This window comes from Budorcas taxicolor, chromosome 13 (genome assembly GCF_023091745.1).
Source record: "Budorcas taxicolor isolate Tak-1 chromosome 13, Takin1.1, whole genome shotgun sequence".
Lineage (NCBI taxonomy): Eukaryota > Metazoa > Chordata > Mammalia > Artiodactyla > Bovidae > Budorcas > Budorcas taxicolor.
In genome coordinates, this window is record NC_068922.1 from 4,579,380 (window position 1) to 4,606,155 (window position 26,776).

The window sequence follows — 26,776 nt, forward strand, 5'->3', positions numbered from 1 at the left end:
TGATTTAAATAATTTCCATATTTGGAGTTATCCTCATTCTCTGAGACAACCTGTTCTCTTTCCAGAAACCTCACTCTGTCCAATTACAAAATTTGCTTGATTTAAATAATTTCTATATTTGGAGTTATCCTCATTCTCTGAGACAACCTGTTCTCTTTCCAGAAACCTCACTCTGTCCAATTACAAAATTTGCTTGATTTAAATAATTTCCATATTTGGAGTTATCCTCATTCTCTGAGACAACCTGTTCTCTTTCCAGAAACCTCACTCTGTGACTTGTTTGTAGAAGTAACCCGTTAGACACATTGTGAAATTGCCAGGGGTTTCTCTCTTAGTTACTATCCAAGTTTCACAAACATCACATTATCATGAGTTAAAAATAATTTCTACTTGGCTGATGGGAGAGGAATGCCATTGTTAACTGCTAAAAACGATTGGGGTATTATAGGTGATGGGCTTCCTACATGGCGCTAGTGATAAAGAATCTGATTATCGATGCTGGAGACATAAGAGACACAGGTTTGATCCCTGAGCTGGGAAGATCCGTTGAAGAAGAGCATGCCAACCCACATGCCAACCCAATACCCCCCAGTATTCTTGCCTGGAGAATACCATGGACAGAGTAGGCTGGTCGGTTACAGTTCATAGGGTCTCAAAGAGTCGGATACAACTGAAGTTATTTAGCACACATGCATATTATGGGTGACATTAAGAAGGGTGCTAATGTTTCAGCCATTGACATCCAAGTTCCTACTTGTGGAGAGATGAATTCTGTCCTGGCAGGACTCCTTTGGGGGTGGAAGGTTGGATGTCAAGGAAAGAGTGGAAGAAATTCTAGCTTTGAACCCATCAGATGATCTGGGTAAGCACTCCAACTCACTTTTAATGCACCAATGATTAATCATCTTATTCTACCTTTTCCAAGCCTCAGTTTTATCATCTGTAAAATGGGGATAATAATTATTTCAGCAGGACTGTGGCAAGGATTATACTGACACACCACACCTAGTAGTTGACTTGACCTCCTTGTTTGCTACCTGCTTCTCAAACTCCATCATGGACTACAGGAGAGTAAGAGAGTGAATGAAAGAATGAGAGAGAGCATGGAATCCAGAATAAATGTATCATTTGAACCCCTGGATCCAGCTGTAGTTGAAGGAAGATCCCACATGCAGAGGAGCAACTAAGCCCGTGCACCACAATGGTTGAGCCTGTGCTCTAGAGCCTGGGAGCTGTAGCTGCTCAGATTCTCTACAGCCCATGCTTCACACCAAGAGAAGCCGTTGCAGTGAGATGCCTGTGCAGCACACCTAGAGAGTAGCCCCTGCTCGCTGCAGCTGCTGAAAAGCCAGTGCAGCAATGAAGACCCAGCACAGCCAAAAAAAATAAATGTTTAAATTAGTAAAAAATAAGCATTAGGAAACTTTACAATAATTTCTCATAATACGTTTTGCATAGTAAGTCTGAAGCCTCCTGAACAATGATCCTTGTGAGAACAATGTTAACTAAAAATAAAAGCTGGGAATGCTAACTGTACTTTCGCTATTGCAGCTGTCAGCCTTTGCTGTTTTACTGTAATATAATTATCAAATTAATTTGGTTCAAATCAAAGACAGGGAGGTCTCTAAGTAGCAATGATTTGTCTGTTTTCGTAGAAATGAGAACATTAAAGGAACATGAGTTTATAATTGTATGGCAGGCTAGTTATTAGCAGGAGTGATTTTGGAGCAAGAGGCTCCAAGATGGATTTTTGTTCTATTAAAAAATAATCATAGAAACCTGCCTTCCAATCCCAGGGCGCAGATAATTTGATTAAAGTGTATAAAGCAGGACACATGAACAAGTCACTCTGTTTTCCTCACTCTACGTTGTTGTGTGTGTCTCACACTGCATTTCCTGTATTATCAGAGTTGATAAACTCCGAGGGAGAAAGCCACTTGATTTTGTCATGAAATGTCTCTAACACATCTTCCCCAGCGTGGGATCTCCTTTCAGGCATTCACATCTGAGTGTCACTTACTCGTGGGCCTTTCCCCACGAGTGAGGTCACTTGTTGGACATGTGCTGGTGGGAGACAAGTGAGCATGAAAAACATGGGGGTCCTGTCCAGGGTTGTGTATTCTGGGCTGTGCCCTTTTAATGACCTCTGTACAGGTTTTCTACCTCTGAATATACTCGTATTTACATGCAACATTCCAAAATTTGTTGGGAACTTGGAATTTAAAAATTTATTAAGCTCTGTTTTGATTTTAAAACACCAATTATTTCTTAAGCTTCTGAAATATCCATTTTCGATATGTGAAGGGGTCTATGCTTCTAAGAAATATATTGGTTTCTTGGCTGGGGGGTGAAGAGGCTCTCCCTCTGTCCATTTCTGCCAGCATTTTCCTCCATTTCCCTGCAGTGGAGTCTGAGGGGATCACCTGCTGTGGATCATGGGTCCATGGCAATAGTTCAGAGGCTCATGGGCAAGACAGTGTCCTGTGGTTGACTTGAGACTGATTGGGAGATTGGAAGACTTGGCTGTAATTCTCACCTGCCACTCTTTACTGAGTGATCTTGGGTGAGTCATTTAGCCACCAACTAGTTCTCCTTTCACTTAGAAAACAGGAAATTGGAGTTGACAATCTCTTGAGTTCCTTTATAGCTATTTCTTTTTACAGTTAATTAGGCAATGCAGGAAGACAGTGCTCACTAATATGGCCATTGGATGGAATACATGATTTTCATTGTTTTGTTTAAGAGCTCAAATATGAAAGAACTTTAAGGTGTTTCCATAACGGTCCTTCCCAATCTGACTCTAACAGCCATATTTTGAACTCAAAAAAACTTCCTTAATGTCCATATCCAGGTAGTATTTGCAACTGAATATTGATTATGAAATACTATAAAGGCATTTCCATTTAATATGTTAAAAGTAAACATTTTCATCCTCGAAAGGTACATTTACATTTTTTTTGGAGCTTTTACTCATATAAATTTGGAATAATGCATGTGATTTCCTGGTTCTGGAAGTCCTTATCAGAGGAATGATAGATCTTTCAGCAACTCCATTAAGCTGTCTCTACCAAAACATATTCTGACACAAAAGTTTAGTTAAGAGTTACACTGTTAACCAGAGGATGCTGCTGTTTTAAGAGAAGAAAGCTTTCCTTTTAGGGAAAAAACATTTTTTGATCAACTTTGGCTAAGGCTTAAGCAATGATTTATAGGTTTCACGACCCATTTGTCATGGGTCTAGGAAAAATGAGTTTTCTATTGATGAGATGCCTCCTGTGATTACAGTTTATCTTTGGAATGGGATCTAAAGGATGAAGAAAGAGAGATGATAAGAAATGTATCTTCTTTTCCCTGGGAAAGCTTAGGAGAAAGGCATCGTTTACCACACAGTTCCTCCCTCATTTCATGGGTGGTAAACTCTCATGAGTCCCATCCTGGAGTGTGTGTGATCCGAGGTACCTCTGCTGGTGTGAGACATTTAAAAGGACAATATAGCAGGGGACTAACCCTTTCTGCTACTTGACATTTTGCTCTAGAATACTGATTTGACAGTTGGGACAGACTGATTTATGCGGCAAATTCTGACAGAATTTCTTATTTGTACTGGTCACTACATTTGCATTCTAAAGTTTACAAATAGTAAATACTAGTAGGTGTTTCGATTGTTGTGCTTTGTTTTGTTTTGCTGTGTGTGTGTGAGTCTGGTGTATTAGCTTTTTTTGAAGTGTGATCCACATGCAAAAACGTGAGCATATCACAAGTGAATATCTTCATGTATTTAAGAACTGAATCAATGTGTAACCAAAGATCAAGAAACAGTCCTTTTCCAGCTCCCCGGGACTCTCCCTCCCAACCTCTCCCCGATCCAGTGTAACCTCCCTCCTGATTTCTAACAGCATGATTTGGTTTTGCTCATTTTTGTCTTTACATAAAATGAACTGCACAGTATTACTCTTCAGAGTCTGACTTCTTTCCTTCAACATTATGTTTGTGAGATCCTCCCGTATCCTTTACATTGCTCTTCAGTAGTCCATTATGTGAAGATACAAGACTCATTTATACATTCCACCACTGTTGGGGCACATTTGGGTGATTTCCACTTTGGGGCTTTTAGCAATAATGCTGCTCTACACACTCGTGTCTTCCAGGAACAGATGTACACCTTTCTCTTGGGAATATGCCTACATATGCAACTGTGGCTCATAGGTATATATTTTTTCTCTAGTATGATGTTAGAGTTGGGTATGCAGAATTGATGAAATTATGAAACCAGGCATACATTTGTTTGAAGCCTGAAGTAAGTGTTGTTTGGGGAAGAGGAGAATGTGGAGGAGCATAACATTTTTATTCTCCAGAATACTTTCTCATGCTTCTGAGCTCCCATTTACTTCTATGGCAACGGCAAGAGTTTGAGAGTGTGCTGACATGGCCCCTTTCTGCGGGGCTGCTCCTGGCCTGGCCTTCTTGCCACATGACCTCTTCTAGCCCAGACCTCGTGAGGCTTACGGAAAGTGGCCTTGGCTCCTTTGTGTTCGTTTCCGGCCCCAGGTTGCTCATCGCTCCTCGTGCCCATTTGAGGTAACACACTGACAGTTGTCAAGATGAATCATGGCTCTTTCTCAGACACGCAGGGAGACCGAGTTTGTGACTAACAGACATATCCTCTAGACCTGGGCTGAGCCACCAAGAGCCACCCTTGTCCAGGCAAGTTCAGGCCTGAGGTACAACCTCTGCAAGTCAGCAGGGAAAACAAGCATCAGCAAAACAGTGATAGTTATCTGCTCTTCTGATTTTGAAGAAACTTTGCTTTTTCTCAACCTGCTTCATTTCCTCCAAAAACTTGTATTAGCTTATTTGTGGCCCCTGCTATGCAGCTGCTCAGAATCCAAGAGTGGGCATGAATAATAAAAGCCTCCAGGGAGAGGTGGTCTCAACACTGATGCCAGTTGGGTGTGAGCACTGCCCTCCTCCTGCTCATCTTTTACTCTGACTCTCCCCTTTTGTCTGCAGAGATAGATTAAAATAACAAAGGACTTGAAAGCTTTGAAGAGGAATGAGATATGAGGAAGGACAATGGGGATTTTTGGGTGGGAGGTACTGACTATTTGCATCAATGTTTCAAGTCTCCTTAGATTTTCTTGGAAACCATTTCCTGATCAGCGCAAGTTGACATAGTTACTCCAGAGTTGCCTGTGCCTGTGTGTTAGGGAGATAGCACCATCAGGTTTTGCAGTCACCTGTGTGCTGCTGGTTCTGCAGCATCTTCACAAAACCAGCCCTCATAATTGCAAAGGAACATTCGATATTGTTGGATACAAGTAGATATTTCCTTGCATAAGAATTGGGTGACATTTTGCATCCCTTGGAATTGGCCTCTTGTTTGAAGGACAGAAGAGGTGGGGCTTTAACTTAATTTCAAGAGACTGGACAATTTCATTCTCACCTGCTGAAAGCACCATATTTATTGAAAAGGAACTCTCAGAGTGGGCTCAATTAAGCCCAGACAGTTTAATTTAGCTTGTTCTTAATTGTAAGGGGTTATTTTTTCTGGCATAGAGCCACTAAGAATTTTATCTGAGCATTCTCCAGATAATTTCCATCTTCTTGCTAAAGTTTCTCAGTGATGTTCAGAATTCCATTGCAGTGGGACATTTCAGGATTTTTTTCTTTTTTGACCCTGCTTTTCATCATTTGGGGGTGTATGAATTGGTAGAGGTTGGAAGATTTCCTCTTCATAGATCTACAACTTGTCTCCAGAGGTCAAGGCTGTTTTCCACAGAACTGGAGGTATCTAACAATGGCAAGCCCATCCTTACATTCAGTGAGTCATTCTCTGCCTCAGACTTCCTGTTGTTTTTGCCTGGTCACTGTTACAAACAAAGGCCTAGTGCTATCGCTGAGGGGATAAGAGGTAGGCATAGGGATGGGGACTTAGTGTTAGGGAAAGAGGTATCATTAGCCTCAACCGTAGTGCTCTGCAAAGTGTGGTCCCTGGGTCTGCAGCAGCAGCGTCACTTGAAAACATCTTATACAAGGAAACCTAGAGAATCAGAAATTCTGGGCTGAGACTTGTGATCTGTGTTCTTAACAAATAAATCTGAAACAGCTGAAGTTTGGGATCAACTTCTCTCAAAAAAGAATATCTTTGCCCGTCTTAAGTATTAGGGCATAAGCTTTGGGAATGTCACTGTTTGGTTTTGGGGGGGTTTGCTTGCTGGCTTGTTTGTCGTTTGCTTTTAGTTTTCAGTGGTAATAATTCATACTGAGTAAAATGAGATATATAAAATAACTACACACAAAATATTAGATATAATTTCCTTAAGCTTGGACTCTCTTCTCCCAAGGAATGATGATAGGAGAATCAACTCAGTTCAGTCGCTCAGTCGTGTCCGACTCTTTGCGACCCCATGAACAACAGCATGCCAGGCCTCCCTGTCCATCACCAACTCCCGGAGTCCACCCAAACCCATGTCCATTGAGTCAGTGATGCCATCCAATCTCACCTGTCGTCCCTTTCTCCTCCTGCCCTCAATCTTTCCCAGCATCAGGGTCTTTTCAAATGAGTCAGCTCTTCACATCATGTGGCCAAAGTATTGGAGTTTCAGCTTCAACATCAGTCTTTCCAATGAACACCCAGGACTGATCTCCTTTAGGATGGACTGGTTGGCTCTCCTCGCAGTCCAAAGGACTCTCAAGAGTCTTCTCCAACACCACAGTTCAAAAGCATCAATTCTTCAACACTCAACTTTCTTTTTAGTCCAACTCTCACATCTATACATGACCACTGGAAAAACCATAGCCTTGACTAGACGGACCTTTGTTGGCCAAGTAATGTCTCTGCTTTTTAATATGCTGTCTAGGTTGGTCATAACTTTCCTTCCAAGGAGCAAGCATCTTTTAATTTCATGGCTGCAATCACCATCTGCAGTGATTTTGGAGCCCAAGAAAATAAAGTCGGTCACTGTTTCCACTGTTTCCCCATCTATTTCCCATGAAGTGATGAGACCAGATGCCTTGATCTTCATTTTCTCAATGTTGAGCTTTAAGCCAACTTTTTCACTCTCCCCTTTCACTTTCATCAAGAGACTTTTTAGTTCCTCTTCACTTTCTGCCATAAGGGTGGTGTCATCTGCATATCTGAGGTTATTGATATTTCTCCCGGCAATCTTGATTCCAGCTTGTGCTTCCTCCAGGCCAGCATTTCTCATGATGTACTCTGCATATAAGTTAAATAAGCAGGGTGACAATATACAGCCTTGACGTATTCCTTTTCCTATTTGGAACCAGTCTGTTGTTCCATAGGAGAATGGCTTGGAAGTATATTGAAAGTCTAGCTCCTCACCTTGTATATATGAAAAACATGTGATTACATCTCTCATCTTAGGCTTGTAACCTGAATGCCTTAGACAAGTTTCCCCCTCTTGAATTTTTGAATAAGTTTCTAACAGTCTTTTTTAATGTGTTTTCTTTTGCCTGGTTGTTTTGAAACAGTGTTTTGGTTTTCTACTATTTTCTTCTATTTCTTTCTGGAAATTTCTCTTAGGGCATCCTTAATTATGGCTTCTCTTGAGTATATATGACAACAGAAAACTCTTGAGTTACAACTGGAAAAAACAGAATGAAGAAGAAGGCTGTGTTACTACTGCTGTGCCAACAAGTCATGATAGTTGTTCCACAGGGAGAGAGAAAGGGTTGGCAGGTTCACTTCCTAAAACATAAAATGGATATGTGACTTGGTGTTATTGGGGAGGAGAAATCATGGAACAAAAATTATTGTATGTTAATTCCCATGTCAAACTGACTGAAAGCTTTGACAACTAACCATCTAGTTATTGGATCATCAGCTCCATTTGTCTAGTCAAGGTACAGTAGTCCGCCTCTACTTGAAGTACATGCAAGGGCTTCTGAAATGCACAGTCTAATTCTCAAGTAAGTTGTATTGTTGGCTAGTAACTTTTACAACGTCGTCTATCCTTAAAGCAAGCATGGAGTAGAAACTTAACATTCTTTCTCCCTACCCCCACCATCCCCTCTCCAAAAAAACTCCCCATAACTACTATATGAAAAGAATAGTGGATTCTGTAGGAGAACTAGACATTAAGAAAGTACCCAAACTATAATCAAATGAACTGAAACTTCAGGAATTGAATGAGCTATTTTGAAGGGGTAATGGACTAATATCAGTTCAGTTCAGTTGCTCAGTCGTGTCCGACTCTTTGTGACTCCATGAATCGCAGCACGCCAGGCCTCCCTGTCCATCACCAACTCCCGGAGTTCATTCAGACTCACATCCATCGAGTCAGTGATGCCGTCCAGCCATCTCATCCTCTGTCGTCCCCTTCTCCTCCTGCCCCCAATCCCTATCAGCATCAGAGTCTTTTCCAATGAGTCAACTCTTCGAATGAGGTGGCCAAAGTACTGGAATTTCAGCTTTAGCATCATTCCTTCCAAATAAATCCCAGGGCTGATCTCCTTCAGAATGGACTGGTTGGATCTCCTTGCAGTCCAAGGGACTCTCAAGAGCCTTCTCCAAAACCACAGTTCGTTCAGCCTTCTTCATACTCCAACACTCACATCCATACATGACTACTGGAAAAACCATAGCCTTGACTAGATGGACCTTAGTCGGGAACATAATGTCTCTGCTTTTGAATATGCTATCTAGGTTGCTCATAACTTTTCCTCCAAGGAGTAAGCGTCTTTTAATTTCATGGCTGCAGCCACCATCTGCAATGATTTTGGAGCCCCCCAAAATAAAGTCTGATACTGTTTCCACTGTTTCCCCATCTATTTCCCATGAAGTGATGGGACTGGATGCCATGATCTTCATTTTCTGAATGGTGAGCTTTAAGCCAACTTTTTCACTCTCCTCTTTCACTTTCATCAAGAGGCTTTTTAGCTCCTCTTCAGTTTATGCCATAAGGGTGGTGTCATCTGCATATCTGAGGTTATTGATATTTCTCCCGGCAATCTTGATTCCAGCTTGTGTTTCTTCCAGTCCAGTGTTTCTCATGATGTGCTCTGCATATAAGTTAAATAAGCAGAGTGACAATATACAGCCTTGACATACTCCTTTTCCTATTTGGAACCAGTCTGTTGTTCCATGTCCAGTTCTAACTGTTGCTTCCTGACCTGCATACAGATTTCTCAAGAGGCAGTTCAGGTGGTCTGGTATTCCCATCTCTTTCAGAATTTTTCACAGTTTATTGTGATCCACAGAGTCAAAGGCTTTGGCATAGTCAAGAAAGCAGAAATAGATGTTTTTCTGGAACTCTCTTGCTTTTTTGATGATCCAGCAGATGTTGGCAATTGGATCTCTGGTTCCTCTGCCTTTTCTAAAACCAGCTTGAACATCAGGAAGTTCACGGTTCATGTATTGCTGAAGCCTGACTTGGAGAATTTTGAGCATTACTTTACTAGCATCATGAGATGAGTGCAACTGTGCGGTAGTTTGAGCGTTCTTTGGTATTGCCTTTCTTTGGAATTGGGATGAAAACTGACCTTTTCCAGTCCTGTGGCCATTGAGTTTTCCAAATTTGCTGGCATATTGAGTGCAGCACTTTCACAGCATCATCTTTCAGGATTTGAAATAGCTCAACTGGAATTCCATCACTTCCACTAGCTTTGTTTGTAGTGATGCTTTCTAAGGCCCACTTGACTTCACATTCCAGGATGTCTGGCTCTAGATGAGTGATCACACCATCATGATTATCCAGGTCATGAAGATCTTTTTCTGTACAGTTCTTCTTTGTATTCTTGCCACCTCTTCTTCATATCTTCTGCTTCTGTTACGTCCAGACCATTTCTGTCCTTTATCAAGCCCATCTTTGCATGAAATATTCCCTTGGTATCTCTAATTTTCTTGAAGAGATCTCTACGCTTTCCCATTCTGTTCTTTTCCTCTATTTCTCTGCATTGATCACTGAAGAAGGCTTTCTTATCTCTTCTTGCTATTCTCTGGAACTCTGCATTCAGATGCTTATATCTTTCCTTTCCTCCTTTGCTTTTCACTTCTCTTCTTTTTACAGCTATTTGTAAGGCTTCCCCAGACAACCATTTTGCTTTTTTTGCATTTCTTTTCCATGGGGATGGTCTTGATCCCTGTCTCCTGCACAATGTCACGAACCTCATTCCATAATTCATCAGGCACTCTATCTATCAGATCTAGGCCCTTAAATTTATTTCTCATTTCCACTGTATAATCATAAGGGATTTGATTTAGGTCATACCTGAATGGTCTAGTGGTTTTCCCTACTTTCTTCAATTTAAGTCTGAATTTGGTAATAAGGAGTTCATGATCTGAGCCACAGTCAGCTCCCGGTCTTGTTTTTGTTGACTGTATAGAACTTCTCCATCTTTGGCTGGAAAGAATATAATCAATCTGATTTTGGTGTTGACCATCTGGTGATGTCCATGTGTAGAGTCTTCTCTTGTGTTGTTGGAAGAGGGTGTTTGCTATGACCAGTGCATTTTCTTGGCAAAACTCTATTAGTCTTTACCCTGCTTCATTCCGCATTCCAAGGCCAAATTTGCCAGTTACTCCAGGTGTTTCTTGACTTCCTACTTTTGCATTCCAGTCCCCTATAATGAAAAGGACATCTTTTTTGGGTGTTAGTTCTAAAAGGTTTTGTAGGTCTTCATAGAACCATTCAACTTCAGCTTCTTTAGCGTTACTGGTTGGGGCATACTAATATAGAGACCTTTAATTGGTTATAAAATAATTTGTCAAGTATTTCGGGACAAAGATGAAGGTGGTAAATTTGTGTGAAATAGTTTAACTCCACTGTAATAACAAATGCAAATGTCTAAATGTACGTTACACACTAACATTTTCTTTGAAAGAGGAAATCATGGGAGACCTTGCAAATGCTTCAGGAAAGGAAAGTGATGCAATTATAAATTGGTGAGCAAGCATGGGCTCTATATGAAAACTGTTTTTCTCTTTGAAATTTGAAAGCTCCCCTCCCCTCTGCTATCTTCAAAGGCATTCCACACCAGGGAAAACGGCTTAATGGCAGCTCAGTTAGCTGAGGCTGGGCTTCGAGGTCTGGAGCAGAGGACCCTCCCTCCCACCTCCGTCCCTCTTCCCCTGCTTCCAGCTTCACCCACCACATCCAGCTGTCCTTCAGGGGCCCATCTGGGAGCCAGGTTAGCCCAGGATGACCTAGAGCCCTGAGATGCTTCATCTCTTTTGTTTGTTTACTCTCTCCCTGCCAGTCAGACTGAGCTTTTCATTAGAATGAAGGCTGGGATTCTTGAATCAAATCCAACTGATAGAACCTGAGCACTCTGCTTTCAGACTCATTTGGCTAATATTAGTGTTAATGCTTTCAGAAAGGTACTGTAAAAAATCGCTTGTTGAGGTTATAATTTACATACAATAAAATGTCAGATGGGAAATGTGGAGTTTGATGAGTTAGGCTAATGCACACAGCTATCCTGTCAATTAAGGACAGCATTTTCATCAGTCCAGAAAGATCCCTGTTGTCTCTGAGCAGTCACTCCCCACCCCTGCCCCTGGCAACTAGTGATCTGATTTCTATCACCATAGATTAACTTTGCCTGTCCTAGTAGGTCAGACAGTAAAGCGTCTGCCTACAGTGAGGGAGAGCCAGGTTCCATCCCTGGGTCGGAAACATCCCCTGGAGAAGGAAATGGCAACCCACTCCAGTATTCTTGCCTGGAAAATCCCATGGACCGAGGAGCCTGGTAGGCTACAGTCCATGGGGTCACAAAAAGTCGGAAACGACTAAGCGATTTCACTTTCACTTTTCACTTTTTCACACAGCTATCCTGTCAATTAAGGACAGCATTTTCATCAGTCCAGAAAGATCCCTGTTGTCTCTGAGCAGTCACTCCCCACCCCTGCCCCAGGCAACCGGTGATCTGATTTCTATCACCATAGATTAACTTTGCCTGTCCTAGAACTTCACACAAATGGAGTCATACAGTATATACACTTTTAGGTCTGGTTTCTTTCACTCAACTTAATGTAAACATCCAAATTTATACTCAGGCTTCACATTTTCTTTGAAAGAGGAAACCAAGACAGGCTTTGAGAAACTTTGAGGAAAAGAAGCCAATTCACCTGTTTTGTTGCACAGAGAGCATTTTGCTCCTTTGCATCACTACATAGTATCCTATGAATATATCCAATCCCTTATTAATAGATATTTGAATTGTTATAGATTATGATTCAGTGAACATTTTTGTACAAGTCTCTTTGTGGACATGTGTTTTGATTTCTCTTGAGTAGATACCTGAGAGGTAGATTCACTTGTTCATATTTAACTTTGTAAGCAATGAACAAATTATTTTTCAGAGTGGTTGTTCATAGACAGTCTATGAGGGTTTCTGTTGTGCCATGTATTTGTCAACACTTGATATTGTCAGTCTTTTTAATTTTAGCCATTCTAATAGGTTTAATTGGCATCTCATTGTGGAATGGTCAATTTGTTTTTTAATCTCTGACCCCTCCCCCCCGCTTCTTTTTTGCTGGTAGTTTTAACAAGGGGCCAATCAATAGAATGTGATATAGAGACATAAAAACTGCCCAGAATGAAATGGATAGATATCACTAGCTCATTTTCACAGCTCGTCAACTACTGGGCTATGATCTAATGGAAAATTTTAGGGCATTGTTTCCATTTTCCCTTCTTTCTTGGAAATTTAATCTACTTAATCTTTCAACATTAAATTTTCTTTAAAGAAGGCAAAAATTGAAGAAAGTCAATTAGTTATTGGTTTCCTGAGGCTGCCATAGCAAATTACTCCCCCCTTGGTGGCATAAAACAGCAGGATTTTATTCTCTCACAGTTCTGGAGGTCAGAAGCCTGAGATAAACCACCCTGGGTCGAAATCAAGGTGTCTTTAGGGCTATGCTCCCTCCAGAGGCTCCAGGGAGAACCTGTTCCCTGCCTCTTCCAGCTTCTGGCGGCTGCTGGCATTTCTTGGCTTGTGGTTACGTCACTCCAATCCCTGTTTCTGTCTTCACTTTGATACCCCCTCTGTGTGTGTCTGCCTCTCTCTGATGAGAACACTTGTGGTTGTGTTAGGGTCCGATTGAATAATCCACGATACTACCGCCATCTCAAAATCCTTTATCACATCTGCAAAAGTTCTCTTTCCAAATGAGATAATATTTCCAAATAAGGTAAAGTAAGCTAATATTTACAGATTGCAAGGTAATATTTACAGATATTTTGGTAGGGATTTAAGGGGTGGATTTTTCAGCTTAGCATAGGCACTCAGCCTTAGAGCTAGTTTGTCTGAAGGCGAGGTTCCTTATTTCTTTTGAGGAAGAAGGGTAAAGGATGTGTTACAAGTGTATCTTTTTGTTCAGTCACCCAGTCGTGTCCAACTCCTTGCAACCCCATGGACTGCAGCATATCAGGCCTCCCTGTCCTTCACCATCTCCCAAAGTTTACCCAAGTTCACGTCCATTGTGTCAGTGATGCCATCCAACCATCTCATCCTCTGATGCCCTCTTCTCCTTCTGCCCTCAATCTTTCTCAGCAACAGGGGCTTTTCCAATGAGTCAGCTATTTGCATCAGATGACCAAACTACTGGACCTTCAATGTCAGTCCTTCCAATGAGTATTCAGGGTTGATTTCCCTTAAGATTGACTAGTTTGATCTCCTTGCTGTCCAAGGGACTCCAGGAGTCTCCTCCAGCACCACAGTTCAAAGGCATCAATTCTTTGGCACTCTGCCTTCTTTATGGTCCAGTTTTCAAAAACATACTTAACCACTGGAAAGACCATAGCCTTGACTATATGGCGGAGAAGGCAATGGCAACCCACTCCAGTACTCTTGCCTGGAAAATCCCATGGATGGAGGAGCCTGGTAGGCTGCAGTCAGCAGAGTAATGTCCCTGCCTTTCAACACAGTCTATAAGTGTTATTTACAATTATTTACAATGTTTTTCTTTTTTTATTCTACAATTTTTACAATGTTATTTTACAATTATCCCTGCTTTTCAACACACTGTTATAAGTGTTACTTACAATTATTCTAGTGTACCTGGGTTTGGACTCCATTTATCCTCATAATGATGTTTTATTCCTGATATCCCTGGAGAAGGAAATGATGACCTACTCCAGTATTTTTGCCTGGAAAATCCCACAGACAGAAGCGCCTAGTAGGCTACAGTTCATGCAGTCACAAAGAGTTGGATGCTACTGAGTGGCTGAGCACATATTCACGATATTCCTGATGGGTTCCAAAGGGTCCTCGGAATGTACAGGAATCTCATAGAGCCTGTATATTCATGTATTTGTCTTATTCTCCCAGCGTCCTTTACCTCCAAATCTTTTCATGGATTCTTTCAGGCAGACTCTTCTTCCCCTCCCCTCTGCTGAGATTGGGTTTCCCCGCATGATTTGGCCAGTGAGATGTGAGCAGAAGTAATTTTATGTAGTTCCAAATGGGGCCTTTAAGAGTCCTGGCAAGCTTTCATCATCTCTTCTGGAACTCTGATTTCCACCATGAAAATATCTTGCCTCAGATGGCCATTGCTTCTTCCACCTGGGTCCTGGCAGAAAAACTTGTGGAATAAACCTGTATCTGACCCAAATAAACCTGCATCCAGCCTGGTTCAGAGAAGCTCAGTGAGTTCCTTCTGGACCACAGCTTGCCTGAAGGTCTGTAAGCATGAATTAAATGTTTATTGTAAGTCACCAAGATTTTTGAGTTGTAAGGTAGCATTGTCACAGCAAAAGCTGATTAATACAGCATATTTAAATCTCCATCTACTTTTCTACTCTGGCAAACTCTCTTGGACAGTGGAAAAAGAAAACCTCTTTGCTTTCCCCTCTCTAAAATCCTAGAGCACCAGTTAAACAATCAGCTCCCCATTTCCCCTTTCCTTCTGCCCTTAGGATTGATTCAAGAGAGTTTCCTAAACCAAGGCATTCTAGTCCCCAAAGTAAATGCAAAATAATGATACGCTAATTGATTCTCAATTTCACATGACTCATAACTACAAAAAGGAAACTGAGCAAAATAAACAGTTCTCTTCTCTCACTTAAAAGTGAGCCCCAATTTTACAACATCTAGAGTTAAAGGAAGGAGGGAAGAAGCCACCATGTTTCTCCTGGAATCTGGGGTAACATTTGTATTTCCTCCAAATTTTTTTGATATATGCTGATTTTGGAGACCTAACAAAAAGAGATGTAAGTGGGGGTGGGACGAATTGAAGTCTTCAACCCTGAACTTGTAAAATAAGCAATTAACATGCTTCTCTTGGGCTTCACTGGTGGCTCAGACAGTGAAGAATTCTCCTGCTATGCAGGAGACCCAGATTCAATCCCTGTATTGGGAAGATCCCCTGGAAAAGGGAATGGCTACTCTCTCCAGTATTCTTGCCTGGAGAATTCCATGGACAGAGGAGCCTGGCAGGCTACAGTCCATGGGGTTCCAAAGAGTTGGACACAAATGAGCAACTAACACAGTTTGTCACACACGCATGCTTCCCTCGTGAATCCCACAATGTTGACTGCACTCAGGTTTCATTCTTAGGCAAAATTTTACTATGTGTAATGCAAGTATTTGTAAAACTGGAGCAGGTTTGAGGTTACTTTGGTAAAACAAACAAAAACCAATAGTATCACCTCCCCCAAATTTTACCTAATTGTCTCCACTTAATTCATACCAGTGTGCTCTATGTACTCTTCTTATAGGATCACTGGTAGCAAATTATAGCCAAGATTTTACTCGAGAGAAATGTTTACTAATCCTAAAGTCCCATTTTCTAAGAATTTTCCTTTAAATGAAATTTTTTTGCCGCTGTTCAGTATTAGAAAGCAAAGACAATGAAAATATACAGTTGCCTTAAATGAATTCCTTCCATGGTTCAATATCAGGGCTTCTTTCCCAACCCTAAAATTAGCAAATGAAGCTTGGGGGAAAATATAAAGAATTGCTGACCAAAAAACAGCTCTAGAAGTCAATAGTGCTGATAGCATTGTAGATGGAAGAATATGATAGTTGGGAGAATAGTGTGTCTTAGAGTTGGCAGTTTGTGTATGTAGGTGTGCTAACTCACCTCAGTCATGTCTGACTCTTTGTGACTCCATGGACTGCAGCCTGTCAGGCTCCTCTGTCCATAGGATTCTCTAGGCAAGAATCCTGCAGTGGGTTGCCATGTCCTCCTCCAGGGGATCTTCTTGACCCAGAGATCGAACCTGCATCTGTGCGGCTCCCGCATTGCAGGCAGATTCTTTACCACTGAGCCACCGGGGAAACCCATGGCAGTTTGTATATTCCCCTTTATGAGGTGACTGGAGGAATAGGAAGTTTATCATGTCAAGCTACCCTCACCTGTAATAGTGAAGGTCTGAACTTTGTTCAGCTGGTTATATTTAAAGTCATTAAAAATGTAACAGATACAAAAGTGGTTCTGTCCCATCCATTTGAAGTTTCCAACATAAATTATTACTTTGCATGATACACTTAAAGTCAGGTCTGTTTTGTATCAGTGCTAAATGAAAATGGAAAAATAAAGCCAGAGAAGATGCTAAAGTTCACCGATGCAGTAAAAAATGAAAAGAAAGCAAACTGACATTCCATTTTCCAAAAGGCTACCAGTTCTGCCTTTGATGTTGAGATTGTTCAATTACCCTGGAAAGTGAAAGATGTTTTATAATCATTAAATTGTCATTTTTCCCCATCCTGAACATTGTAGTGCATTTCCTGTCTCAGTGAAGCAAGATAAATTAGATTCAGGAATCTCCAAGGAAAAGGTCACTTTTCATTCTGTGTAATGCTGACCTTTTTTTCCCTTTCTAATAAATACGGTCTTGAAGTCCTCTTAACCTACAGATGCATTCCCATCTCAGAATGGCATTCTGGCTCATGCCATTCTATTCTCCTCTGAGATATCATCACCTTAAGTAGTTGGATATTACTCTATGCTGCATTTAAGGGCTTTCAGCATGTTTGTACTTATTTGAGATGTTAATACTTGGCACTGGCATTCTAATAGAAAGTAACACCAAAAATTGAGTTAAAGATATCCACTTTGTTGGATGTATGACATCTAGTCAACAGACAGAGAAATGGATTTGGTAAGATTATTGGTTGGGTCTCATGTTCTTCTTGCTTGTTTAACACATATGCCAAAGACAAGCCTTGTTTAAAACATTCTTAAAATATCCATGTGTACACTGTTAAACAGAGGCAGACAAGGCTTAGCAAGGTGACCTGATCTGGAGAACGGAGCTTTGTGGTGGGAAGCCCACATTCTAATTCTGGTTCCATCTGTTTTCATTAACCCCTCAGAGTTTATGTTATTTGGTTACAACAGAGTCAGGGTCAAATTTGTTCAGTTATATCCCCCTGATGTGGTGAATGTAATCATCTCCTTGATTTTCTGGCTTGATTTCTATTTCTCTTTGGATAGAATCTCCTGAACCCCATCTTCAGGTTAAGACCAATCCAAGAGTCAGAACCAATCTTGTTCTTAGGGGTTCAGGATCCTGGAAGATGGAGTATTAATGCAAGCATATTGCCCATTTCTATGAAGTGGGTTTCTCGCTCGTCTCCACTGTACACACGCCCCTCCAACGTGATATTGGTGTGCCTCTCGGTTCCCTCCCCTTGAAACTGGATGGCTCATTTGTCTTCCTCTTCTTTTTCAGTTGTGCATTATGGGATCTTTTAGTTGTAGCATGTGGGATCCAGTTTCCTAACCAGGGATCAAACTCAGGCCCCTGCATTGGGAGCATGGAGTCTTAGATACTCCACCACCAGGGAAGATCTTTTAAATTGCTTTAATCAACAGAAGACAGACTTGAGGCTCCCTGAATATGGAGGTGACTCCACAAAAGGCAACGTGGTCCTCTGTCTCTCTCTCACACGCACACCCACACACACCCCCCCCACACACCCCCCCCACACACCCCCACACACACTTTCTATAGGAAGTCAGGTGCCACACTCAAACTTGTCTACTATACGAGTAAGCCAATGTGAAGCTGCATCATCTGTAAGACTCAAATGACTGAAGACCCCCCTCCCCTCCCTCCCCTCCCCCCTGCTTCCCCACCAAATTCCCCACAACGTATAATTGCAGCCACATGACAGACCTTGAGGAAGAACTGCCTTGCCAAGCCCTTCCCAAATTCTTGGCCAACTGGACTGTGAAAGCAAACCCAGATTGTTATTTTAAGCTATTACTTGCTGTGATAGAGAAGCAGAGGCTTAATAAAGAGGCTATTAAAGAAGCTGAATGCAGTCTGAGGGTAAGGAGAGAGGTGGTATAGTATCCTGGAGCTTCTGATGACCAGGCTGTTCCACTCCCAGGCCTTGGAAGCCCAGAGCTATAGAGAGAGGTCCATCTGGAAGGAGCAGGGGCCTTTGGTCATGGGATGCAGCCAGGCCTGCACAGCCTCTCAGGAGATAACTGGGAGGAATAACACCTCAACCTCATTCTTTCTCTTTTGAGTCTCCAGCTGAGGGGTTCCTCTTGGGCCATTGCCCTAATCCCAGCATCAGAGGATGAATTGGCCATTAACAAACAAAGATACTGAGAGAGTTAAGATGTTTGATTAGCAGGAAATACACAAAGGAAGAAGCAAGATTTTAACAAGTTATGTCTTGTCCCCATCTTATCTCTAGCTGAGTCATCCTAGATGACACAGCGTTCAGTTCAGTTCAGTCACTCAGGCATGTCCGACCCTTTGCGACCCCATGAATCGCAGCACGCCAGGCCTCCCTGTTCATCACCATCTCCCGGAGTTCACTCAGACTTACATCCATCGAGTCTGTGATGCCTTCCAGCCATCTCATCCTTGGTCATCGCCTTCTCCTCCTCACCCCAATCCCTCCCAGCATCAGAGTCTTTTCCAATGAGTCAACTCTTCGCATGAGGTGGCCAAAGTACTGGAGTTTCAGCTTTAGCATCATTCCTTCCAAAGAAATCCCAGGGATGATCTCCTTCAAAATGGACTGGTTGGATCTCCTTTCAGTCCAAGGGACTCTCAAGAGTCTTCTCCAGCACCACAGTTCGAAAGCATCAATGCTTCAGCACTCAGCCTTCTTCACAGTCGAAATCTCACATCCATACATGACTACTGGAAAAACCATAGCCTTGACCAGATGGACCTTAGTCGGCAAAGTAATGTCTCTGCTTTTGAATATACTATCTAGGTTGGTCATAAATTTTCTTCCAAGGAGTAAGTGTCTTTTAATTTCATGGCTGCAATCACCATCTGCAGTGATTTTGGAGCCCCAAAAAATAAAGTCTGACACTGTTTCCACTGTTTCCCCATCTATTTCCCATGAAGTGATGGGACCAGATGCCATGATCTTTGTTTTCTGAATGTTGAGCTTTAAGCCAACTTTTTCGCTCTCCTCTTTCACTTTCATCAAGAGGCTTTTTAGTTCCTCTTCACTTTCTACCATAAGGGTAGTGTCATCTGCATATCTGAGGTTATTGAGATTTCTCCAGGCAATCTTGACTTCAGCTTGTGTTTCTTCCAGTCCAGCGTTTCTCATGATGTATTCTGCATGTAAGTTAAATAAGCAGGGTGACAATATACAGCTTTGACGTACTCCTTTTCCTATTTGGAACCAGTCTGTTGTTCCATGTCCATTTCTGACTGTTGCTTCCTGACCTGTATACAGATTTCTCAAGAGGCAGATTAGGTGGTCTGGTATTCCCATCTCTTTCAGAATTTTCCACAGTTTATTGTGATCCACAGAGTCAAAGGCTTTGGCATAGTCAAGAAAGCAGAAAAGATGTTTTTCTGGAACTCTCTTGCTTTCTCCATGATCCAGTGGATGTTGGCAATCACCCTCCAAATATCCTACCTGTATTAGCCAGTGAGGCCACTGCCAGCTTTAACATTTCATGTCTTTTTTTTTTTCTGTGAACTGTCAATAGAGAGAAAATTACCTTTGTTGGAAAATTGAGTCCCTAAAGAGATGCCAGAGGGGATTTTATTGGCAAAAATATTCTATTCAATTAATTAAATACTAAATTTCTAGTTTCCCTCTTTCTTTTGGTTTTGCACTGAGAAGTCTTTCTCTTGATCTTTCTTATTTTTCTCTTGTTCATTCTTTCTGCTACTAATAACTTCAAATTGTCTATATGGGTCATCTTCCTGGTCTCACCACCTGCTTACTGTTTAAATGCCTAATGGATATTATGTCCCAGCAAGTCAAACTTTATGGGCCAGTGGACTTTCTATTCCCTAGTGGTGCCCAAATCCATCCAGACTTCCTTGGAATCTCCCTTTTATTTACTATCTAGAAGAAGAAATCAGCCAACATTATTCACCTGGTTCCATGTTCTTTTAAAAACGATTAATGCCTAGATTCTCAACCAAGATTGAGAATGTGTTTTTCTGAGAATGGAGGCGGCAGGGTGACCCCAAATCACTTGTAAAGTTGGTCAAATTTCGGTTTTATAGGAACCTACTTTCTATTTACATGAAAATCTTGATTTTTACTCATCAGATAATTAATGAGGATTTATTATGTAAACCGTGTTATGTTAGATGATACAAGGAAGAGATAAACAGTCATTAATTAGTGTCCTTAAGAAAGAATGAGGGCTTCCCTGGTGGCTCAGTGATAAAGAATCCCACTGCAATGCAGGAAATGCAGGTTCCATCCCTGGATCAGGAAGATCCCCTGGAGGAGGGCATGGCAACCCACTTCAGTATTCTTGCCTGGAGAATCCCATGGACAGAGGAGCCTGGCGGGCTACAGTTTATAGGGTCACAAAGAGTTGGACACGACTGAAGTGACCGAGTATCACGCACAAGAAAGAATGATGCTTGGTCAAGGACCAAATATTGCCTTTACTGTAAGAGTTACTTTCTTTTCCTTATAATGAATCTCATTTAGGAAATACCTTACAGATTATTTAGACTGTTGGCCAAAGAGAAGTCTATACCTGCAATAGATGTCAAGGATGTTTATGGACATTCATCTGGATTTATGACACAGGGAGAAGACTGTGTTTCAAAGGTTCAGGAGCATAGAGGCTTAATTATGGTGGTACAACTAATTGGTGGCAGAGATGAAATGATTTTCATAGATCTCCAGGGTCTCCAGTTCAATATTCTCTCACTTTAGACTGAGTTTCTTTGCTCTAAAAAATATGTGGTTTTCCACACCCGTAAAGCCAACAAGTATTTTGATAAGCCTCAATATGCTTAAAGAAACCATTTTGCTACAGAGGACACAGTGTCTGGCATGCAATAGGTATTCAGTAATTATTTGCTGAATGAATCAGCAGGAACCTTCAGATAAACCCAGTCGAATTCTGTTTCCTTTCTCTTCCAGTTTGAATTGTGCAATGTTATCCTCAATTCAACCCTAAATCTATTTTCCCAGAAGCAATGAGTGGTTTTCTACAAGTATGCTATTTCTGGGATCTTGTTTGGCTCCAACATTTTTTTAGAAGAACCTTGACTTTCCAGATTTGAGTAGCAGCTGCTTTTTTGAATGATATACAGGACTACACATGCTTTTTATGCCTGTTTCTTGCCTCCTGAAACCCAGAGGGATTGACATCAAGGATTATGATTAACGGTGCTTGAGTGTTTCCCTTGACCTCCTCCACACTTTTATAGTAGGAGCATCTTTCTTTAGAAACATCTATCTTCATCTTTCTCTTGGTTTCTCATTTGTGTTTTTCTTTGTGATGAGAATCTACTTAGCAAGCTCCTTTCCCATTCTTTTGCCCTGTTTTCTGTTATTTTATCATCTAATATGATTCCCGTTTTCATCCATTTTAACAAACACATTGATTATTATTTTTCCCTCTTTATGGTAGGAAGTAAAATTTATGGATAGTCTCCCTTGGACCAAGCAGTGTTCTAGGCTTATCCATATATGATTTCCATTAATTCATTCAGTCTTCTAAGGTATGTAATATGATTTCTGTTTTTCAGATGGAAATATACATACAGTGTTGTCAAGTAATTTGCACATATTTACACATTGGAGTTGGATCATCCACATCTTAGGTTGTTCCCACCTGTATGTCTAATGATATAGAAGGTGTGAGATGTTTTCTTGGTTATTTTAGTAATGACAGCACCTTCAGCAGTTTCATTCATGCAGTCAGGAGGCAGGTAAGTGGGAAGCTAGAATTGGAAAGACTGAGATGGGAAGGAGAAATAGAAAAGAGAAACAAAAGCTAAATTTATCATTTTTCCTCCAACCTTAACAGAGCCCTCAAGACTACTCTGGATTGTGTTAGATTCTCTCTTAGTTTCCTATGAGTAAATTCCAACATTTTTGTACTCCCTTCAAAGCCTCTTCCCTGGGCTTCCATGGTAGCTCAGTTGGTAAAGAATCTGCCTGCAGTGCAGGAGACTTGGGTTCAATCCCTGGGTTGGGAAGATTCCCTGGAGAGAAATGGCAAACCACTCCAGTATCCTTGCCTGGAAAATCCCATGGACAGAGGAGCCTGGTGGGCTGCAGCCTATGGGATCACAAAGAGTTGGGCACGACTGAGCAACTAACACTTTTACTTTCACTTTGAAAACCTCTACCCAACACAACCCTTCTCCCAGGAGAGAATTCCTGTCATGGAGGACTAATAGGTATCTACTTGACTCAGCCAAATACATGCCTATATTAACTCTTTCCCAGACAGATAAAGCTCCCTCTCACTGACCCAGCCACAAAGATCACACTGATCGCAATCATTCTCTTTTCCTTTCCAGCCAAACCACTTGTCAAAGAGCCTCAGTTACTTCTTCACCACCTTGTGAGCCCTTCTCATCCTTCCTCCTCACACTGCAGTCTCACTTGGCTTTGTCTGTCCAGTGCTACTGACTTGCCATGATAAAGGTTGCCACTTCTGAATGGTCCCCTCTGTGACATTTTACATTACTGACCATTCCATCTTTGTAACTCTTCCAGTTCTCTGGCATTTGTACCAACTGGTTCTTCTCTCTCTCTCTCTTGTTTTTTCTCAATGAGCTTATCATCCGTTGCCCAGTCCTTAACATTTTTGCCTCTCAAAATTCTGATCTTAGCCCTATTTTCCTAGTGGAACTCATTGTCAAAATTATAGCAACTCCTCTTTTGAGCTTTAGAATTATATATGCTAATAATTGCTTCATAATCCATCCTGAACATTCAACTGATCCTTCAACTCCTCACTCCTCCCCCAACCTCTACTAAACCTACTTTTCCTTCTGTGATTTCTCTGTCAATTAATGAAATTACTATCTTCTTGGTGACATTGAACTGGAAACCAAGAAGATACTCCTAAATCTTCCTCATTCCCATTAAACCAATCCCATCTCATCCCATAAAAATCCATGAATTCCCTAGCCATGGTTCATTTTATTACTATCTTCAAGTGCTACTTGAACCATCCCTCTGTTCATTCCTTCTGTCATTCCTATACCATTTCCCACCAGTGATATAACAGAAGCTATCAAACTGACTTTTCTGACTCCATTTCCTCTTTCTACTACAATCATTCTTACCAGAGTGAACTGTGTAAAAGATTAAATAAAAGAGGCCCATCTTTCCTCCTGCTTATCATTCTTCAGTGACATCACATCATAAACAAGTAAAATTATAGAAGCACAGCACTAGCCTGACCCCTGACCACTTCTCCAGTTGAATTAGTTGTCTTTCATCTGAGGCCTCTTCACTCCTACCTTGCCCATATTTCAAGCATTTGTTTAAACTCTTCTTTCGCTTGGAAAGCTCTCTTTCTCTTTCCCAACCTCCACTTGCCTAGGTCAGAACTATCTTTCAAGAACGAGTTTGGAATTTCCTCCATGAAATCTTCCCCAAATCCCCAGTCAAGCCTAGGACTATCTCTCACAATACCCTGAGCAGGGGTTTAATAAGTATGCAGTGAACTCTTTTCACACTCACATGTCTTAATTTAAGGGAATATGGAAATTGTAAGATAAGAATTCCTTCATCTTCTTGATTTCAAGTAATCAATTTGTCCTTTGAATACCTACATCCAGTCCTTCTCACCTCTTACTCTAGAATCTCCTTCAAATTGGAACTAAGTAAGAACAACAGTAGCATGAACCACATGCATATCAAACATTAAGAGGAGAGGGGGATAGAAAACATTGTAAATGATGCAAGTTCTCATTATTTATGTTGATAATATTTAATTGATAACATAGAGTAGTAGTGGTATAAGCATGTTTTTTAAACAGTTATGTGAGGACTCTTTAGGAGGGTCAGAATTAGAAAGAGTGATATTGCCTTTGGGGAGTAGTCACTGCAGATGGTGACTGCAGCCATGAAATTAAAAGACGCTTACTCCTTGGAAGAAAAGTTATGACCAACCTAGATAGCATATTGAAAAGCAGAGACATTACTTTGCCGACAAAGGTCCGTCTAGTCAAGGCTATGGTTTTTCCAGTAGTCATGTATGGATGTGAGAGTTGGACTGGGAAGAAGGCTGAGTACCGAAGAATTGATGCTCTTGAACTGTGGTGTTGGAGAAGACTCTTGAGAGTCCCTTGGACTGCAAGGAGATCCAACCAGTCCATTCTGAAGATCAGCCCTGGGATTTCTTTGGAAGGAATGATGCTAAAGCTGAAACTCCAGCACTTTGGCCACCTCATGCGAAGAGTTGACTCAATGGAAAAGACTTTGATGCTGGGAGGGATTCGGGGCAGGAGAAGAAGGAGACGACCAAGGATGAGATAGCTGGATGGCATCACTGATTTGATGAGCGCAAGTCTGAGTGAACTCCGGGAGTTGGTGATGAACAGGGAGGCCTGGCGTGCTGCGATTCATGGGGTCGCAAAGAGTCAGACACGACTGAGCGACTGAAATGAACTGAGCTGAACTGAACTGGTAAGCTGCCGTCCATGGGGTCGCTAAGAGTTGGACACGACTGAGCGACTTCACTTTCACTTTTCACTTTCATGCATTGGAGAAGGAAATGGCAACCCACTCCAGTGTTCTTGCCTGGAGAATCCCAGGGACGAGGGTGCCTGGTGGGCTGCAGTCTATGGGGTTGAACAGAGTAGGACATGACTGAAGCGACTTAGCAGCAGCAGCAGCAGCAGCAGCAGCAGGAGAAGGCAATGGCAACCCACTCCAGCACTCCTGCTTGGAGAATCCCATGGATGAAGGAGCCTGGTGGGCTGCAGTCCATGGGGTCGCTAAGAGTCAGACACGGCTGAGCAACTTCACTTTCACTTTTCACTTTCACGCATTGGAGAAGGAAATGGCAACCCACTCCAGTGTTCTTGCCTGGAGAATCCCAGGGATGGCAGAGCCTGGTGGGCTGTCGTCTATGGGGTCGCACAGAGTTGGACACGACTGAAGTGAGTTAGCAGCAGCAGCAGCAGCAGCAGCAGGGGTGAAATAGTGGGGAAAAGTCAATTTCTCTAATAATGTATTTATTTCCATTATAAGCATTACTTTGCTGTCAAGAATGTGTGATATTATATGCAACTTAACAAAAAGAGTAGTAAAATATATCTCTTGGGGATGTTATCATTGAATGAGTTAATAAATATCAAGGAGTTTTTTTCATTTTTAAGTGGTTCAACTCTTTATTATTTTATTAAGAAAAAGTTTATATTATTCCAGTGCAAAATAAAATGTGAGCTGTTTTCCTAGCTACTGCCAACTTTGGAATCAATTTATCTTTCTAATGTTGTCAATATCTATATTGCCAGGGCAAGTTGGTTTTACTAAATCCATATAACATGGCATTAACAAAGAAGAATCTATAAAAGCAATGTCATCAATTACATTCACCATTGGTGCAGAAAAGAGATTTTATTTAGAAGTTATTAGCTAATTTTTTAAATAAGATTTCTACTCTTTTTTTTTTTAAATTTTATTTTTACTTTATTTTACTTTACAATACTGTATTGGTATTGCCATACATTGACATGAATCCACCACAGGTGTATACAAGCTCCCAATCCTGAATCCCCCACCCACCTCCCACCCCATATCATCTCTCTGGATCATCCCCATGCACCAGCCCCAAGCATCCTGTATCCTGTATCGAACATAGATTGGCGCTTCATTTCTTACATGGTAGTATACATGTTTCAATGCCATTCTCCAAAGATTTCTACTCTTTTTAAGGGACTGTAGAAGTTATATGAAATGCCTAAAGGATAGAGAAAACTATAATTGAGGCTCACAAGACATTGACAATTCATTGCATTTGTGAAAAACATTTGAAATGAATCCAAAGAGGCAATTTTAGTACCTAAAATTTAGTACCTAAATGTTTCTTTATATAAAATAGCCTGCATATTGAGTTAGAAGATACTGATATAAACAGTATTACGTGTTATAGGATTTTTTTATTTTAATTTTTGATTGACTTTTACAAGTATGAATAGTGTCTCCAGAAAAGAAAAGTAACTACCTTAAGGCCTCAAAACATTTTAATTCTTGTTGTAGTATGTAAGTTTCTCTTTTATTGCCCAAGTATAGTTAGGGTTTATAAGAGTTTTTCAAAAACATCAGATGAGTTAGTATACAGGTCTCTTTTTGACCACAGATGAATGATTTGTGATGGTTTTAACGAGACACTTCCGTATTTGGCAATGGCTATATTGTTATCATAAAGTGAAATTACATGTCTTTTTAAGCATGTCTCTCACTGTTTGATGATCCAGTCTTGTTTTCTGAGGCTATCACTTCCATATCTGTTACACATAGCATTTAAACAATGCCCTCTCTTTCTGTTTCTGTAAGTATGACAAATTCTGCACTAGCAATACTGTTTAATCTTCTAATAAAATAAACAGATTATAGGAAAGTACTTTGAGTTTTTGCTTCTTAATTACTC